Source organism: Pan troglodytes, chromosome 9, assembly GCF_028858775.2.
Source record: "Pan troglodytes isolate AG18354 chromosome 9, NHGRI_mPanTro3-v2.0_pri, whole genome shotgun sequence".
Taxonomy (NCBI): domain Eukaryota; kingdom Metazoa; phylum Chordata; class Mammalia; order Primates; family Hominidae; genus Pan; species Pan troglodytes.
The window spans coordinates 63,300,101-63,320,453 of record NC_072407.2 but is presented as its reverse complement, the minus strand read 5'-3'; the positions used below and the strand labels follow the sequence as shown (position 1 = coordinate 63,320,453).

The 20,353-nt window shown below is 49.0% G+C and overlaps 2 long non-coding RNA genes across 3 annotated transcripts in view; one reads left to right on the top strand and one right to left on the bottom strand.

The window, feature by feature from the left end:
- The window catches only part of LOC134807352 (uncharacterized), a 61,496-nt gene that overhangs the window by 21,705 nt on the left and 19,438 nt on the right, over positions 1–20,353 (top strand). The window lies entirely within an intron of this gene.
- LOC134807353 (uncharacterized) lies at positions 1,126–13,299 on the bottom strand. Its single transcript, XR_010147564.1, has 4 exons — positions 13,178–13,299; positions 12,897–13,005; positions 6,833–6,997; positions 1,126–1,292 (listed from the first exon to the last, which is right to left on the bottom strand). It is a non-coding gene; the product is annotated as an uncharacterized LOC134807353 (long non-coding RNA).

Genomic DNA, 20,353 nt, shown 5'->3' with positions numbered 1-20,353 from the left:
GGAGGCAGAGAGGATGGTGGCCAGGATCAGGGCGGTCGCAGTGGAGGTGGTGGGAAGTGGCCAGAGTCTGACTACATCTCGAAGGCAGAACCCATAGGATTTCTGGCTGGATTGTAGCTGGGATGTGAGAGAAAGAGGAGTCACAGGTGACACCACAGTTTTTGGCCAGAGCACCTGGAAGGATGGAGAAGCCCTGTCTTGAGATAGGGATGGTCAGGAGTTTGCTTTTGGCCATATGACACTTGAGATGCTCTCGGACACCCAAGTGGAGATGCTGAGCAGACAGGGCTGGGTATGAGTCTGGGGCCCAACGTGGGTGGGGAGAAAGAGAGAGAGAGAGAGATCCAAGCTGGGAACATATTGGTGTTACCACGGTGGATTGGGAGGGATGGGGGTCGTTGGCAGCAGCGCATGTGAAGTCACTGTCACTGCCTGGCCTTTCTCTGCCCCTCAGTCGTGCCCCAGAGAAGAGAGGCAGACATATCTGCCCCGGAGCCCACCCAACTTGGCCCGCCTGCCATTCCCCTCCCCACCTCCCCTCCTGCCTTCCTTTCTTAGTCACCTGTTGTCTAAGTGTGGGCTGGGGGAGGGCGTTGCTATTTTGGGTTCTCTCTGCCCCCCACTGAACAGAGGAAAGTGCACGGGAGGCCATCAACGCCAGCCCCATCAATCTCGAAAACTAGGTCACGCTGGAGCCTGGGGCCTCCACACTGGGCTCCAGCCGCATCTGTCATTGACCTGAGACTCATGCATCCCTGCTCCTGGCAGGCACCATCTGTCACCCACAGCTCCTCTGTCTGTGCTCAGGATGCAGAATGGCCGACTCCTTTGCTGGTTCCAAGCACAGGCCATGGAAAGGGGCCTTGTGTTCATTGCATTTTTCACAGAGAGACTTATTCCCCAGGCTGACTGTCCACTGTGACCACCAGGAAGTTCAGTGGGTTTGCAAGGGCCCCAGTCTCCTATTTCAAGCTATCCTCCCGCCTGGGCCTCCCAAAGTGTTGGGATTATAGGCATGAGCCACTGTGCCCAGCCATAATCAGTGCTTCATACCATCAGATCTGGTATGTGGATTGAAACCTGTTTGTTAACTCGGATCTACACAGAGCCAAGCAGTACAAGAACTTGGAAACTTGGTTGAGTTTTTAAATCTTTTATCCAGGTTTTATCCAGGTTTTAACCTAGATGCTCACTGGGTAGAATTTAAGAGCTCAGGGAAGATTCAGAACCCAGGCAAAACTGTTTCTGGCTGAAGCTTTTCGTCATTTGATCAAGCATATGTAAGGTTAGCTCTGAAAAAGAAGTGTAAACACTGTTAATGATTTTTTAAAATGTAAAACTTTTTTTATATATATTGCATGCACACACACGCCCACACACCCACACACACATACACCGTGTAACCTCCACCCAGCTCAAGATCTAGAACATTTTCATCCCCCATTAAGTTTCCCTAGAGCCTCTCCTATCAGCCGCCCCCTCCCACCAAGAGCTAAGCACTGTTCTGATGTCTCTCACTATGGGTCTGTTCTCCAGCTTTCCGTAAGTAGTGTTTTGAATTGCAGCGTATGGACTCTTCTGTGCCTGGCCTCTTCAGCTCCTCATTATACCCATGAAATTCATCCGTGTTTGAGTGTAGCAGGAGTTCCTGCTTTTTAGTTGCTGTGTTGTGCTTTATTGTATGAATACCACATTTTGTTTAGTGCTAATGATTTTACTTAAGCAACCTGAAGACGTAGATACTATGTCTTTTTCAGGATTGTAGCCACAGAGCCTGGCATGGACTTTGTCGAATGAATGAATGAATTGCATTATTGCTCTTACTTTCAGTGGGCTTTAGCCGGGGCTGGGTTCTATCCTCACAGTGTGGCATTGTCACCATATTCATAGACTGCCTCTCGGTCATGCTGGGCTTCTCTATCAAGGGCCTAGTAGTTGCTCATGAAAAGCTCTGGGGAGGACCTCTGGTCCGCAGTCCCTGCCCCACCCCTGCTCTGGCCAGGGCCTGTCCTCTCTGTCAGCCCCGTGGCAGAGCACCACCTTGTTATAATCCTGGTTCTGGGGTTGCTTGAGCAACTAACTGATATGAGCCCTTTCCTCACCTTGGGGAAAGGGATGGAGACATTCCTATATCGTGTAATCTGAAGTCATCAATGCTTGCTGCAGGGGGGAGGTGCCCAAATCAGAGAGAGGGACTGGACCCAGAGCCCCGCTGTGTGACAGTGGCCACACCACTGCCCTCTCTGGGCCTTGCTTCCCTCAGCACAGAGAGCCTGGCTTTGTCTCACTTCGAGTTCTCTCAGGGCTTTGGTTCACCTTTGCCACAGTTGGCTTGGGAGCCTGTAGGATGGGACAGGTGGGCGATGTTTCAGAATGTTCTGCCTCTGTTAGCTGTTGGGATGGGCCGATGGATCCCGAAGCTGCGGTCCCAGAGTTGCCTCTCCTGACAGAAACCTGTTGCTCAGCCACGCATGTTGCCGATTGGGCCACATCCCCCATCTCTGCCCCGGCCCTCGTCTTTGATGGTGAAATGTGAAATCAGGAAGCGGCGAGCTCTTGAGTGAAGTTGTATCGAAATGAATCCATCAAGGCAAATGGGATCTTGATTTTTCTTCTGTTCCGTGGTTGCTGTTTCCTGAGTTGGAAACGCGAAAGGTGACAGGGTGCTTTCAATAGAAAACGGAGTGAGATGGATGATAGAGTGAACGTGGAGTGGGCATGTGAACATGAGGCCCTTGGTGGGGAAACGGGTGCCTCCGACAGGCACTGCACCTTCCAGCTGCGTGCACTGGGGCTGGTCTACGCAGGCCAGACACCTGGGGGGGGCCCAAGGGAAGAGAGGCAGAATGTCTAGGTCAAGTTTGTCCAACCCGCATCCGAGGACGGCTTTGAGTGCGGCCCAACACAAATTTGTAAACTTTCTTAAAACATTATGAGATTTTTTTGTGTGTGAATTTTTAGCTTATCAGCCATCATTAGTGTCAGTATATTTCTTTTTTCTTTTCTTTTTGTTTTGTTTTGTTTTGAGATGGAATCTCACTCTTGTCGCCAGACTGGAGTGCAGTGGCGTGATCTCAGCTCACTGCAAACTCTGCCTCCCGGGTTCAAGGGATTCTCCGGCCTCAGCCTCCCGAGTAGCTGGGATTACAGGCGCCAGCCATCACGCCCAGCTACTTTTTGTATTTTCAGTTGAGACGGCCAGACTGCATGTTGGCCAGGCTGGTGTTGAACTCCTGACCTCAGGTGATCCGCCCGCTTCGGCCTCCCAAAGTGCTGGGATTACAAGCATGAGCCACCACGCCCTGCCGTGTCAGTGTATTTCATGCGTGGCCCAAGATAATTCTCCCAGTGTGGCCCACGGAAGCCAAAAGCTTGGACAACCCTGGCCTAGGTGTTTTGTCTACACAGTAACAAATATGCAACACGCATATGACTGCTCTGTGTGCTCCCGACAGCATCTCTACTCCATCATAGTATGCGTGTCTGCTGAGTTCAGACGCGGCTCAGACTGATTCTCTGCATAATCGGTGTTTCTTTTTCTTTTCTTTCTTGCTTTCTTTTTTTTTTTTTTTCGAGACAAGGTCTCACTCTGTTGCTCCGGCTGGAGTGCAGTGGCACAATAATAGCTCACTGCAGTCTGAACCTTCCAGGCTCAAGTGATCTTCCCACCTCATCCTCCCGAGTAGTTGGCACCCCAGGCACACACCACCATGTCCAGCTAATTATTATTATTATTATTATTATTTGTAGAGACGGGGTCTCGCTATGTTGCCCAGGTTGGTCTCAAACTCCTGGGCTCAAGCAGTTCTCCTGCCTTGGCCTCCCAAAGTACTGGGATTACAGGTATGAGCCACAGTGCCCGGCCATAATCAGTGTTTCATACCATCAGATCTGGTACATGGATTGAAACCTGTTTGCTAATTCCAGTCTACATGGAGCCAACCACTATGAAAACCTGGAAACTTGGTTGGGTTTTTTAGCTTTTATCTTGGTCTCTGGCTTGATTGAATGTAGATGCTCATGGGGTAGAATCTGAGCGCTCAAGACATGACCACCCAGTGCCTCCTGAAATATCACTGTTAGTCACTCCTTAGGGTGCCCTTTCAAAGTAGGAAATGCGGGAATCTTTTTGAATAGCAACTTCGTGTGGATTTTATAGCCTAAGAAAGGGTCCTGGGATAGCAGCAGAGCTGGGAAACTTTGGGAAGGGAGAGAAGGAAAGATGGAGGGCTCGACCCTCTCTGCAGACTTCCAGCCGGGGGACCAGCCCTGGATTGAAAAACAGGCAAGTGGCCAGGCGCGGTGGCTCACACCTGTAATCCCAGCACTTTGGGAGGCCGAGGCAGGCAGATCACCTGAAGTCAGGAGTTTGAGGCCAGCCTAGCCAACATGGTAAAACCCTGTCTCTACTAAAACTACAAAAATTGACTGGATGTGGTGGCACGTGCCTATAGTCCCAGCTACTCAGGAGGCTGAGGCTGGAGAATCGCTTGAACCTGGGAGGCGAATGTTGCAGTGAGCAGAGATCACGCCACTGTACTCTAGCTTGGGCAATAGAACGAGACTCCGTCTCAAAAAAAAATATAGTAAAATAGGCAAGCAATGAGGAAGAGGACACATAGCAACAGGGCCTCTCACATCCACAGGTCACTTCCCGGTGTACAAAGCGCTCTCATTTAAAAGATGAGGAGACAGACACAGAGAAGCTCAGCCAGGCATCAGTGCCACACAGCAAACAGGCAGAATTGTCAAATGTGACCCTAACACCCAAGATCTTTCCACAGCTGAGTGAAGTGTTGTCATAGATCTCCTAGTTGTCAAATTACTTTCCTGCTTTTTTTTTTTTTTTTTTGAGACAGAGTCTCAATCAGTTGCCCAGGCTAGAGTGCAGTGGCGTGATCTCGGCTCACTGCAACCCTCGCCTCCCGGATTCAAGCAATTCTCTTGACTCAGCCTCCCGAGTAGCTGGGACTACAGGCGCCCGCCATCATGCCTAGCTAATTTTTTATTTTTGTAGAGACAGGGTTTCACCATGTTGGCCAGGTGGTCTTGAACTCCTGACCTCAGGTGACCCGCCTGCCTCGGCCTCCCAAAGTGCTGGGATTACAGGCGTGAGCCACCACCGCGCCCCACCCTTTTCCTGCTTCTTTCCTGACCACACCATCAGCAGGTCTGTAACTGCTGCTTCTCTGCAGCATCCCAGAACTAAGCACGTGAATGGCACATGTGAAATGGAAACATGATGTGTCTTTCTCACTCGTGGTCCATGGGGCTTGGCCCCATCTCCCCAACTGGAGGGAAGCTTCTCGTGGCACATGATCTCGGGCTGTCCCCTCTGCCCACCTCCAGCCTTCCTAACAGTGCTCCATGGTTCAGTGTGGCTTCAAGTTGAAAACATGGTGGGCAGGAGAGGTTTTGGGGGCTGGGGGTAAAGTGAAGTGGTTGACCTGGCCACTGTTTTTTAAGCCTCTGCGACTGGTTTGGTTTAACACTGAAGTGGAATCTGTGTATTAAATGCTGTAATGCCTTAAAATTAACTCCCCCGAGAGCATCTGCCTAATTTTTCTCCTTTGGCTCTATGTAAGTTGCCTTGGCAGGGTCTCTGCGAATCTTAGTCTTCCATATGAAAAAGTACTGCTTGCTAAGTATAGCTTATATCCTGAGCCCCAGGGAGAAAATAGAGAAAAGATTTCCGGTAAAATCAACCTCCATAGAAGTTCAGTAGAGGGGCCTCTTCACACTTGCCCCGGTTCTGATCCTGCATGAACAGTACTTTATCCTCTCCTCCTCTTCCCTGCTGCAGTCTTATGCTCCATGCAGTCCCTCTTCCAGGGAGCTGCTGGACTCATCTCCACGCAGCAGGAGTCTGGCTGCATCACCACTGCCCTCCTCTTACTGGAAACGCTTCAGTCCAAGTTCTGTAGCTCTGTGCCCTGACTCTGCCCTGTCTCACACACACCAGGCAGGTCACGTTGGTGGATTAATGGGACTGGATGAAGGGGACATCAGGCAGTGGAAGTGGCTGTAGGGAAACAGGGTGAAGGCTACACCCCATCTAAAGAGAACCAACCCAACTCTGATTATTGCCATGGAAGAATATGGCCTCCATGTTTCCAGATCCTGATTGTTCAACATAATTTTGGGAATCTGGGTTTTTATATGAAATAGCCTAATTTTCAAGCGTTGGTTTATATATATATCTTAAAACACTATATGGGCCATCAACAAAGTGTGTCTGTGGGCCACACACCCACATGTTGGGACCACTTTTGCCCTTTGCTGTGTGGCCCCAAGATGTTGGCAGCTCTCCATAAATGCCATGCCCTTTCCTCTCTGTGACTTTCTCCGTCCTGATCCCTACGCTGTCTTTGGCAGGTCAGCTTGTCCTCATATAGTGCTTGTAACAGCTATGTGACTTTGGGCCAGTTACTCACCATCCTGATGCCTCAGTTCCCTCCTCTATAAAGTGGGAATAAGGGTGACTGGGAAGAATACGTGAGTTAACAAATGCAAAGTGTTAGAAAACGCTGGACATATTGTTCATCAGTGTCATCATCGTCATCATCCTTATTATTGTCCTCCATCTAGTCTTGGCTGTCACCTCTGAGATGCCTGCCTAGACTCCTTGAAAGCAGGCTGTCCCCACCCCACCCCAATTCTGTAACACCCCAATCCCCACAGCCATCTCACTGCATTGATTATCTGTTGGCTTCTCAGTACGCCCTGGACTGTGGGCACCTTGAGAGGAGGAATATCTTTCTGTCCATACACAACTTCGAACAAACACTTGGCCCAGAAGAGGCCTCCATAGAGGCTTACTGAGTGGATGCACCTTTCATGAATGGTGGTCTGGAAGCCTGATACCACTTGATATTTCCATCCAGATGTTATTGTTACCACCCAGGCCAAGAATGTGCTTCTTCTGGAGGCACAACAAGGCGGGGCTTGTCTGGCTGCACCACAGCATAATATCTATCCCTCCTCACAGCTCTGCTCTCTGATGGAAGCAAGGAAACAGGAAGTGAAATTGACAGGCACTGACCAACCTGGTTTCACATCAGGGGTGAATGAAAAGGACGAGCCCCCCTCCCTGGGGTGGGGCGGGAGGGAGGTGGGAGTGGGGGTGGGGGTGGGACATGAGTCATGATGTGTCACTGAGATTTTTTTGGATGCATTTTTCAGTTTCAAAAGCATGAGGCGTTATTACTATGGGTTGAGAACCTGGAGTGCCAAATGACTGTGTCCCAAACAGGATGGCGCAATTGGTGTCTGGTAAAGTACCTGGGAGTTTTCTTTGTTCCAAGTGGGGTTTGTGGCTCAGCACAGGGGCCTTACAGTGATATTATGGTCCCCATACAGTAGCGATCCGGAAGATCTGTGCCCTGACTAATTCTTCTGCCCTTGAGCTGGTGTTTAAAAGAAAAAAAAAACCCTCTGTGGTCGCAACCAAGATGTAATGATAGACTTTGAGCCCCGAGAGTCTCACCCAGCCTACTCCGGCACGTTTTGGGATGCTGCGAAACTGAATTGAGGTGCCTGTCATCATAAGACAACTGAATGAGTGGGGGTAAGAATTAAGATCAGCAAGAGCTGTGTTTCTCGCTGGTTGTACAAACAGGCACTTGCCGGAAGCTGCCTCAGTGGGAACAAGGTGGAGCTTCATGAGGGCCCTGTTGAGTCTTTGCTGGGAATGATGGAGGTTTTTTCCATTTTCTCATTTTCCATTACTCTAATATGGTTATGACCTGGGACTTTTTGTGTGTGGGGTCCTGGAAGGATGTTTGTGATATTCAGGAGTTCTGGTGGGAGTCGGGTCGGGTGTGGATAGGGTGAACCTGAAACTTGCCCCAAATTTGTGTTCCATTCATCAATACCAATTACCCACCACATCTTTTAGCATTTATTCAAGAAATGCATGTTGTGGCTGGAAGAATATGGGATTTGGAGTCCACTGTGCCTGGTCTTTCCTGGACAACTGGGTTGGACAAATTCCTCTACCTCTCTGAGCCCCGTTTCTTCATCTTCAATAATGCGTTTGTGATGTAGAGCTTTTGGGAAATAATTAAAGGGATGATGTGCAGACAGGTCCAGACAGACTGACCACAAGGCTGGAGAAGGTCAGTCTTAGGACCCTCCCAAGGCCATTTATCTTTTTTTTTTTTTTTTGAGATGGAGTCTAGCTCTGTCGCCCAGGCTGGAGTGCAGTGATATGGTCTTGGCTCATTGCAACCTCCGCCTCCCGGGTTCAAGAGATTCTTGTGCCTCAGCCTCCTGAATAGCTGGAATTATAGGCGTCTACCACCATGTCTGGCTTATTTTTGTATTTTTAATAGAGACAGGGTTTCACCATGTTGGCCAGGCTGGTCTAAAACTCCTGACCTCAAGTGATTCACCCGCCTTGGCCTCCCAAAGTGCTAGGATTACAGGCACCCTTTATCTAATTTTATTTGTGTATTATCATATTTTTTAAAGAGGGACCCCCAAATTGTATAGGCTTCAGGCTCAACAGAACCTGGACCCAGCCTTGATCTTGTATCTTGAATAACGAAGAACTGGCTCTGGGAGTAAGTGCTGGAATCCTGGCTTCATCTGTCGATAGGGTTCCGCTATTGGCATGCTGTATTTGTTCACCTCATATGCAGTTGCTACGAAGAGCATGTACTTATTACCCCAAATGGGAATCACACCCCTGGGACCAGCCACCCTGTGTAGATAATAACTATGGATAGTCCTTGCTAGAAAATAAAAGGTCCAAGGTGATATATGTATATATATATTATTTTTTAATTTGCTTCAGTGGCAGAAACAGGAGTAGATGTGAAGGGCTTGGTCCTAGTTGAGAAGTTTCTCAACTGATAATGACGGTTAACATGTACATCAGCTACTACAGGATCTCACAGGTGGGGTTATCAATGGATAGGATGAGGATCTGTGAGGTGGGCAGGGCAGAGGTCATCATGATCCCCTTTTAGCAGATGTACAAACAGACCCAGAAAGGTCAAGGAGGTCATTGGAGGTTGCACTGCCACGAAAGGCACAGCCAAGATTCAAATGCAAGTCATCAAAACTCCAAATGTAGTGCTCCTTCAAAGCGTACCACGTTGCCTCTCCAAGAAGCTGAGCACAAGAAAGATGGCAGGGTGGAGCTGCTGACAAGTATTTGTTCTTTATGCAGAGTGACCCCATTTTAAGGCTGCCTACTGCGGTGGACGAGAGCAGAGTGGATGGTAGGGCTCTGTTTACTGAGCATTTCTGCCTGCTGGACTCTGTGCCCGGTGGAGCTCACGCAGCCCTCTCAATGCAGCCAGGTACACATCAGTCTCTCGGGTTTATGGAGGAGGAATCTGAGGCTCACACAGGTGGCAGAGGCTCTTTGCTTCCTCCACTCTCTTTCCTTAGTTGTCAGGGTTCGAGGTTAATCTGATGAGGTTGGCAACCTCAACTTGTGGAAAACCAAAACCCCGACTGAATGTCTTTTATTCTTTCTTTCTTTTTTTTTTTTATTAGAAGAAAGGGTCTCACTATGTTGCCCAGGCTGGCCTCGAACTCCTTGGCTGAAGCAATCCTCCCGCCTCAGCCTCCCAAAGTGCTCGGATTGCAGGCATGAGCCACTGCACCCGGCTGTGACGACCCTTTGATTCTGCGACTCTATTTCTCCTGACTGACTGTTGAATTAAGACTTTGGTATTGCATAGGAGGAGATTTTCTTGTGTTTTGATTAATGTTGAACGTTACTCATCTAAGAGGTTAATGTGGAACATCCGTTGCAACTAATCTACCTATACACCTTCAGTCGGGGTACTTACCAGTGCTAGGAAGACTCCTAGGATGTCAGGATGAGAAGGGGCTTTCGAATGTGTCTATTCCAGGGGCTGCAAACCTAGGCACCTACAGGGGTCAGGCAGATGTCTATACCCTGTGATCAGGCCAGGCCAGGTACAAGCCAACAAGGTGTGGCAGGGCCGTGGCATTCAAATTCAAGAACGTCAACACTCTACTGACCGAACAAAACTTGTCATATAGGGAAAATGTGGCCCACCTGCTGTCAGTTTACAACTCAAATGCGGGCAGACCCCTTCATCACACCACCAGTTACTTTGCTGAGGTCCTGAGCGTGAAAGTAACTTGCCCAGCTGGGCGCGGTGGCTCACGCCTGTAATCCCAGCACTTTGGGAGGCCGAGGCGGGCAGATCACGAGGTCAGGAGATCGAGACCATCCTGGCTAACACGGTGAAACCCCGTCTCTACTAAAAATGCAAAAAAAATTAGCCGGGCATGGTGGTGGTGGGCGCCTGTAGTCCCAGCTACTTGGGAGGCTGAGGCAGGAGAATGGCGTGAACCCGGGAGGCAGAGCTTGCAGTGAGCCGAGATCGCGCTACTACACTCCAGCCTGGGTGACAGAGCGAGACTCCGTCTCAAAAAAAAAAAAAAAGAAAATAACTTGCCCAAGGTCAAGTTAGACCATGAATGAGTTCACCCAGTCTTGTTTGTTGTTGTAAATTAAAAAACAAAACAAAACACCTACATTTGGATGTAAGGTTTTATAGTTTAGTGTGGTCTCACAAATTATTTTAGTGGGTGTTCATGATATCTTCACTTTAAATATAAGGAGATCGAGGTTCCAAGAGTTTAGCTAACTTCAACTCCATGTTGGGTGACCCCATATCCTGCTTGCCTGGGACAGTCCTGACCAACACTGTCCTATCATCATTATTAATAGCTTAAAAGCCTCTTTTACTCTTCAAAGTGTCCTGCATGGGGGATAAATCACAGGCCACACTATGGGCCTCAGCCCAAACCATAGGCGGGACTCAGCCGTTTTCCTGGCCTCCTGAGGCAACACGCCTAGTGCACGGCTGTGCAGCTCCGACTCCTGATCTGAGACTCTTTCCTCCTGTGTCTTCTTGTGAGAAGGACGGCAAGGTGGGTGGAACAGTGTGGCTGTAAAAAGGAGCGTGGACTGTGGTGTCCGTCTGACTTGAGTTCGAATCCTGGCCCTGCCACTTACCCGCCTGAGTTACTTAACCTCTCTGAGCGTCATTTTCCATGCCTGTGAAATGGAGGTAGTAACAACAGCTGCTTCATAGCCTTGGTTTGAGGATGCACTGAGAGAATGCACTCTTAGTGCTGTTGAGTGCTTGGAATCGGTTAACCTTGGGTCCCTGGGGGAAGCGTCACATTCTAAAACATTTGAGGCAATCTGCAGCCTCTACCAGCACTGACACCTCCCTGAGGATGAGCAATGGCCTGACCAGCTCCCAGGGCAGGAAGCCGGGCCTCGGCCCACATGCTTGAGATGCTGGTGCCCGAGCCAGGCCTGTGGAACTCAGAGGGGTGGCACTGGGGATGTTTGTGACTCCTCGCTTGTTTCATGGAGGAGGTGGGTTTGGAGTTGAGTTTCTAGAGTGGGAAGGTGACAGGTGGGCTGAGGCGCACTCTGGGATCTGGGTAAGACCTGTTTCCCAGGAACTGCAGGGGCTGGTAAGGTACAGCCAGGGGGCTGGGGGTCAAGGAAGGCTGAGCTGGTGAGCCTGCCAGGGACACGGGGCGATGGGTGTTCTCCAGGTAATCCAGGGAGAAGCACCTGGACCCTAACCAAGCTGCAGCTCCATGGCAGAGGAGCCTGAAATCCAGCCTGGCTTCCTTTGGGGCTGTTCAGCATCCCCTGGGGAGCTTCAAATAAGAAATCCTTTTGTGCAGGCAGCACTCCAGGCTAAGTCAGGATTCTGGGGTAGGCACAGACCTCAGCAGTTTCTGCAGCTTCGCTAGGGTTGAGCACCAGGGTTCCAGGCAGTGCGCCAGAGCTCAGCCCCCTATCTGGGTCTGATCCTCATTTGCAGACCCATTTGTTACTGTGACGACTAATTATCATTGTGAGCAAATCGGGCAGTGCTGGAGAAGCCCTTTGTAAACCATTAAGGGCCCTGCAGGCATAAGGTCACAGTGAGCAATCCATCCGGCTGGTCACTTGGGGCAGCACCTGCTGACAAATGAGTGTCACCGGGTGGCCCCCGGTTTGAGATTTACACTTTGGTCATGGCTAGGTGCAGTGGAGCATTGACTAGATGAAGAAAAGCACCTTTGGGGGCTTCAGGATGGAGCTCTGAGGTCTGCATCCACCTGAACTTGCAGGCAATGGTGTAGTGACCAGCTTCATGTAGGCGGCTCTGGGCCTTCCCTTCTCCAGGCCTCAGTTTCTCCCTCTGTATATGGGGACAGGTGTGAGGCCACCACGTTGCTGTGAGAATTCAGTGTGAAGCTTTTGCTCATCAACACACTTTGAGGTCTCAAAATTTAAAAATCCCCATTTGTTCACAATGATAAATGAATGCCAAAAGCCTTTTAGTGGCAGGCTGGGGCCTTCTCATTTTTTGTGATTCTTTGACAGGATAAACTGATGATCTCTTCTGATGGAACTTTTTCTATTTTTGCAGCTATTTTCTCACCTTATTTGGGGGCAGTTGTTCTCAAATTTCTTTTTTTTTTTCGTTTAAATAGAGATGGGGGGTTCTCACTATGTTGGCCAGGGTGGTCTCGAACTCTTGGGCTCAAGGTATCCACCTGCCTCGGCCTCCCAAAGTGCTGGGATTACAGGCATGAGCCACTGCGCCCGGCTTAAAATAGCTTAAGAATTACCGGGGGGACACTTAAAAAATGCAGGTTTCCTGTTTCTAGGCCAGAGGTTCCGTTCAGTTGGTTCGGAGTGGGGCCCAGGAACCTGCATTTTCACAAATGCCCTTGGAGGAAGTGTTATCTAGAGCATGTGTGTTGAGGGGAGAGGTAAGCCCAGTGTATGTGTGGCGGGGGCAGAAGTAGAGCTGAGCCCCTATTCCCTCCCTCCCTCATTTATCCCCAGCCTCCTGCCCCACGTTAACATATCTCCCACCTTAACATACCTCCTCTGGGCACCTGCACTTGGGCTTCGGCATAAATAGACCAGGTTTGACTGCTGCTTCTGACCCAGGAAAATATGTTCCGTGTCTTGGAGGCTGAGTTTTCTTGGCTCTAATGCAGGGGATGATATAGGGCTCAATGAGAGTGAGCCAGCCTTCTTATGCTTCTTTGTACTAGGCAGTGGGGGCTCTGAGATGCTCAGCCTGTGACTTCTCCCTGACCTTGGAGCTGGCCCACCCCTGTCACCCTGTCTTCCTGTCCCAGGGACCCCACTCTTCCTCACCTATGCCTTTGGGCTGACCTCACATTGTGGCCAGTGTTTGGGGAACAGGAAGCAGCCCCATGTTGGGCAGAGCCCAGCTCTGGGCCTGTGGGGCCGTGAGGAGGTTCAGGACAGATGACCACATCTAATCCGAAGCCCAAGGAACTGTGACAAATGGCGTGAACCTCAGAATGGACGCTGTGATGAACAGAACGTGTCTCTAGCCCTGCTCTTGATCTTGGGGGCCCCCTCTGCGCTGCTGGGATAGAAGAGTGAGGATGAGGATGAGAACAAGAGCTGCCGTTTACTCAGTGCGTGACCATGTGCAAGGCTGTCCTCAGCGGCTTGCTCGTGTTAACTCATTTAATCTTCACATCAGCCCCGTGAGGCTGAAACTGTTACCATCTCCATGGTAGAGATGAAGAGGCAGAGGCCCAGAGTCGTTAGGGAACTTGCCCACGGTCCCAGCTAGTAAGTTCTGGAGTTCCGTGTTGATTCCAGTTCTGGTAGTGCGGTCACACCCACTCTCCGCTATAGCCTTATGAATCACTAGGGCTGGCCTCTCCATAGCACATGACAATTTTCAAAAACACTCTCCTATATGGTAACTGAACTGATCCTTACACTATGTGCCAGCCACTTTTTAAAAACAGCTTTGTTGAAGTATTATTTATATACTGTAAAATTCACTTTTTAAAAAGAAATGGGGCCTCACTGTGTTGCCCAGGCTGGACTCAGACTTCTGATCTCAAGTGATCTTCTCACCTTGGCCTCCCAAATAGATGGGACTGCAGGTGACTTCACTTGTTTTGGTTGAAACTAAAAGTTTAATTCTGTTTAGTAACGTTATGAAGCTGTGCAACCACAGTCCAATTTTATAATTTTTTTTCTTGTTTTTTTGAGACAGAGTCAGCTCTGTTGCTTGGGCTGGAGTGCAGTGGCACAATCGCGGCTCACTGCAACCTCTGTCTCCTGGGTTCAAGCGATTCTCATGCCTCAGCCTCCTGAGTAGCTGGGATCACAGGCGAGTGCCACCACGCCTGGCTGATTTTTGTATTTTTAGTAGAGATGGGGTTTCACTATGTTGGCCAGGCTGGTCTCGAACTCCTGACCTCAGGTGATCCACCAGCCTTAGCCTCCCAACGAGCTGGGATTACAGGTGTGAGCCACTTTGACCTGCCCAGTTTTATAATGTTTCTATCACTGTAAAAAGATCCCCTGGTACCCATCTGCAGTCACTCTTCACTTCTACCCCAGACTAAGGTGACCACCAATCTACTTCGTGTCTTTGTAGTTTTGCCTTCAGATAAATGGAATTATGCAATATGTGGTCTTTCGTGTGAGGCTTTTTTTACTTTGCATACTGTCTTTGAGGTCCATCCACATACTGTCTTTGAGGTCCATCCATGCTGTAGCAGGTAGGCATATGTGTTCTTTTCCCCTGCTGGGTATTATTTAATTGCACGGATATACTGTTTTTGTTTTTCCATTCACCAGTTGCTGGACATTTTGGTTGTTTTTAGTTTTGCCACCAGGTTCCCTTCCTATTATTTTGCCGTTTTGCAGCTGGACAAACTGAGTTCTGAGGATTATTACTGTCCCCACTCGAAAGCTGAAATTCCTTGCTGTTTAACCTGCCACAAAGTTTCAGAGCCGGACTCGAACCCCGTCAACTCAATTCCAAACCCACCCATGGTCCCTGATAACCCTTGGCTTCAGCTACAAGTCTGAGCACCCATTTTTTTCCCATTTGCTTTTTTTTGGTTGGTTTGTTTTGTTTTTGTTTTTGTTTTGTTTTGAGAGAAGGTCTTGTTGCTCTGTTACCCAGAGTGGAGTGCAGTGGCACGATCTCTGCTCACTGCAACCTCGGCCTCCCAGGCTCAAGGGATCCTCCCACCTCAGCCTCCCAGGTAGCTGGGACTACAGGTGCACACCACCACGCCTGGCTAATTTTTGTATTTTTAAAATGGAGACGGGGTTTCATCATGTTGCCCAGGCTGATCTCAAACTCCTGGGCTCAAGCAATCCACCTGCCTTAGCCTCCCAAAGGGCTGGGATTATAGGCATGCGCCACCGCACCTGGCCCCATTTGCTTTTGAGAATTCCTATCCTTTTGCTACGGCAGCTTTCCTACACAGGGGCAGCCACCAGCCACGAAGAACTTTCTGAGGCTGCTGAGGCCAGGAAATCAATTTAAATTGAGTAGTGGCTCACTATCTCTCAAGAGACAGGGGCTCACTTCCTGCAGCGGGAAAGAGGACCATGATGTGTGGTTTGGGCTTAACCCGATTCCCCCAGGTAGGAGAGCCAGGAACACACTGAACACTGCTCTTCAGTGTTAATTAAAGAAAGCTCCCAGATGCTGAGAGACTAGACCCAGAAACAAGCCGCTCCCAGGCATATAGACTGTGTTTTCTGCTCTCCGTTCTCTCTTCCACAGTGTTGGGGAGACAGCGCAGGCTGTTCTGGGGACTGATTGCTCGTAGCAGTGCTAGGACATCCACTTTCTCCACCTGCTGCCCCAGGTCTCCAGCCCCCAGGGCAGGACTGCTCCAGGGTGCAGAGTTCAGGCCATGGTTGGGAGATAGGGGCAAGGCGGGAGCTCTCATCTGTGGGTCCACGCTCACTGTGGTTGTGGCGGGATGGCGAGGTCAGAGCTTGCCTTGTCCCCCTTGGTTTGGAAGGCCTGCTCCAGAGAGGCAGGGCTGGGTGGGAACTGCAGACGAGGACCTGCCCGGAGCTACCCCAAGACGATGAACAGCTCAGCATGGGGTACAGGTTGGCCTGTGCTTGTGTTGGGCTGTCTAGCCTCTGGGTGGGTCCCTGGTCAGGAAGGGAAGTGTGGGTGTGACGGGGAGTCCTGTACCCTTGACCTCCAGCCATCAGCTGCTCTGAGCTCCTGTCTCAAGAGGATGCTCATCTTTCCTGGGAAGCAACATGGGTGGGGGAGGGCATTGGATAGGGACTCAGCCAGACCTGGAGGGACCCAGGCCCTGTTGCTGTCCATGTGACACTGGCCCAGGCTCTCCTCCTTTCTGAACTTGTGTGTCCAAACCTGTGGAATGGGGTGGGACACCTGCCCTCGTACCTGCTAAGTATGTTTCAAGTGCCCGAAGGAGAAGGGAAAGCTCCCTGGGATTTGAGCCCAGGCTCCAGGGATCCGGTGGTTTCAGTGTGACCTGCTCGGAGTATAAAAGCCTCTCACTTTTCTGGATTCCTTCCCAAGCCCCAGGAAATGGCAAGTGCAGGTGCCTGCAGGGCCTGGGAGAGAATGCAACAGTTCTGTCCAGGCACTTGGAGTTGAAATGCTCCCTGTTTGATTCCTCCAGAGCTGGTTTGTTGGTGTTAGCTGGTGATTACAAATCAAAGGCCAAGTGCTCAGGAAGCCACTTCTACAGAGGCATTAATGAAGCCGAAGGGAGTGTGGGCTGGAGATGGCTTTTTTGGAACAGGGAATCTCAATGATTCTCCTATCCTAGCTGTGCTGCTGTGGCACCCAAATTAGCAGCTGGTCCTGTTAAAAATCAAAGACACTGTGAAATGAGGCCTCGGCAGCCATTAAAAATGATGTAGCAGCTTGTCATGATGGGAAACGCTATTGATAGCGTATAAAGTGCAGCTAGCAAAGCTGCCTGTGTAGTTTACAGTGTAATCACTGATACATCATATATTTTATTATTTTTTTCCTTTTTTTTTTTTTTTTGCTCAGGCTGGTCTCAAACTCCTAGCTTCAAGGGATCCTCTCACCTTGGCCTATATATTTTAATTTGTAATTTATAACTTTACATTTTTAATGTATAAAATGTTAAATATGTCATGTTTAAATATATTATAATTCTATTTTATAAAATATCGATTACTGATATTTCTGTACTGACAGTTTATATTTAAGTAGTTATGACCCAGTGGGCACTGACCACATGCCAGTTGTGTAGCCAGCCCTTGCTGTGTCTTAGAGTCCTCCAGCAACCTTGTGAGGCAGATCCTCATCTTCTCCCCATTTCACAGATGAGGAAACAAGGCTGAGGAAGGTTCAATGATTGCCCAAGGTTGCATGGCTCGGAGGTGAAGTAGCCAGGGTCTTTGCACCTCCAGGCCCCTGCTCTCTGTGCTGTTCTATCAGCTCACACTTCCTCTGTGTCTGTGCAGAAGGGGGTGGGAGGCTAGAATAAAAGGTGCCTCGATGGGAGCTTCATTGTCTCAGGGGTAGGTAGGTTATTTATGAGTGATTAAAGTTTTCCTTTAGACATTTGTGGATTTTCTAAAATGTCACATACGACTATGTAGAAGAGATAAAATAACAGCAACAACAATGACTTTTCCTCTACCCTCTTAGGTTCAGTGACTTGGGCCTGAGAATCAAACTGATAAAAGACGATCGAACAGGAGAAAATATTTCACATGCAAGTGAGGGTTTCACAGGCAAGAAGTGAAAACCCAAAGAAGGGGTTATATACTATTTTAACAAAAGGCAGTAAATCTTGGAGAAGCAACTAGACTAAGAAAAAAGGAGGTTATGACTTCTAAGGGCAGTAAATTGTTGGAAGGTAAATATATGGGGGGAGCTAATGGAAGGTTAGGGTTATTTAATAAGGGTTATTGAGTAAGATTTGTTATGCAAACTCAAGCTGCCTAATAAAAGTGGTCCACATCACCTGTGATTAAGAGTTGTCCTCCTCTTCTTGGTATGAGAAAGAGATACCTTCACAAATGGAATTTGATGTTACTTTTACAAAGAAAACTTTTCTTTTTTTTTTAGAGAAGGTCTCGCTCTGTCGCCCAGGCTGGAGTGCAGGGTGTGACCACAGCTCACTCAACCTCCACCTCTCCAACTCCTGGGCTCAAACGATCCTCCCACTTCAACCTCTTGAGTAGCTGGGACCACAGGCATGCACCATCAGGCTCGGCTAATTTTTTTAACTTTTTGTATAGATGGGGTCTCCCTGTGTTGCCTTGACTAGTCTTGAACTCCTAGACTTAAGTGATCCTCTCGCCTCAGCCTCCCAAAGTGCTGGGATTACAGGCATGAGTCACAGATCCCTACTTTCAGAAAGGGGGAGGGCAGAGAGCTTATTGATTTCAGCTCAAATTAATCTTTATGCCAAAGTGGCATATTTGCGGATAGCATACTCCAGTCTCCTTTCATTGTATATTACATTTAAACCAGGAAAAAAAATGTGATGACGTTTCTTGTTTTAAATGTCCTAACTTTAAGGACACAATTTAAAGGGGAAAGAGTTGTGCGCTTAAAATGTCCACCGTGAACTTATCTGTTGGGTAGAAAACCCATATGCCATTGAAATCATAACTAAGGAAAGGACTGAAAAGCCACTCAGATTAAACAGCCATTAAAAATGACAGACTTTGGGGAGCAGGGGTTGATGGAGCAGCCCAGAAAAGACGGGTGAGCTGGCACGAGACACAACCCTGTGAGGCCACAGAGGAAACTGGAAGGGGAAGGAAATGGGAGGGGAACAGAGTCACTTGGAGCTGGAGCAGAGGGAGCCAGGGCCAGGACACAGTGGTTAGTGGCAGACAAAGAGTGGGGCTGTAGGCTGTGGACTTCTGTGGTGGACGTTGTTTCATTCATGCCATTTTAAAATGAGGAGGAGCCAAGGGGGAGATAATCAATCAATCCGTTTACTTTAACAGGGAAAACAGGCCTGGTGCAGTGGCTCACACCTGTAATCCCAGCACTTTGGGAGGCCGAGGCAGGCAGATTGCTTGAGCCCCGGAGTTCCAGATCAGCCTGGGCAACATGACAAAACCCCACTTATACAAAAAAGTACAAAAAACAGCCAGGCATGGTGGTGCGTGCCTGTAGTTCCAGCTCCTCGGGAAGCTGAGGATGGGAGGATCACCTTAACCCAGGAGGCAGAGGTTGTAGTGAGCCATGATCACACCACTAGACTCCAGCCTGGGAGACAGAGTGATGCCCTGTTTCAAAATTAAATTAAATTAAATTAAATTTTAAAAAGGAAAACAAAGAAAAGCAAACTAAACTTATGATGTGCCACCCAAATCATTGTTTCATTACAAAATAAGAAAAGTGTCCTCTTCCCACAGTGGTGAAACTGTGTAGTTGTACAAAGAACACAGAATTCAGTTGAACGTGCTATGTCCATGTGTGAAAAATACATGTAAAGGGCTTTGAAATCTTAGAAGTTAGTAAGGAGCACACAGCATCAGCAGCTAGGGTTTATCAAGTGCCTACTGAATGCCAGGCACTGTGCTAAGATTGTCACAATGATTTGATAATTCTATCACTATTAATCCCCAGCATTTGAAGATTGCTGGCCCCATTCTAAGCACTTTTCATGCCTTAGCTCACGTAGACTCAAAACAACCCAGTGAGATGAGGAAACTGAAACACAGAGCAGGGAAAGAAACAACTACTTAGTAATGTGAGCTGGGCACCGTGATTACCTACATTCCACTGGATAAGAAATTGACAGGAGACGAGGTAACTAAAACTCAAGGTCGGGGGGTACAAGCGCAGCAAACATTGAGACACATTGTATGGAGGGGCGTTTCTTTTGAACTGTTGTTTTGTGATGCTGGGCTGGGTGTTGGGGTTTATCCTAATTTGAACCATTTACAAGATGCTGCAGCATGGGGAATTTACCATCACTTCTTGCCTAAGGTCAGGTCTTAATAACAGCTTTGGCTAAACTTTCGTTAAAAAGGAAATGTGTGTAGCCAAGCAGGTAGCTTTCTGTGATCTCATTTGAAACCGGGCTGGTGTTTCAAGAACAGGCATCCACGTGGCTTTAGCCGAGGGCAGCAGCCAGGAGGGAGGGGTGGGGGGACAGGGCAGGATTGGAAGCAGTTACCTGCTGAACTGTGCTGAGCTAGCAATAGGTGGAAACAGAATGGAGGCCTGAATGGATGGGTCAGGGAAGGCTTCCTGGAGGAGGCAGGGTTCACAGCAGCACCAGAGTGGATGGACCCGGAGGGAGGGTGGGCCAGGCAGCAAGGCGATGAGCACCGAAGCTTAATGACCAGAAGGAAGGTGATGATTGTGCAGTTTGGTGCAGACGTGCACTTGATGTCAACTTCTTGCCTGTGCTTTGCAGCAGTGTGGGGGCTTTAGGTGGTAGAAGGCGTTTTGGGTTTTGGTTTTAAATTCAGGCTTCCTTTCAGTCACCTTGGAACCTGAGGGGCTACTAATTCAGAGTTCTGGATCCATAGGAGATG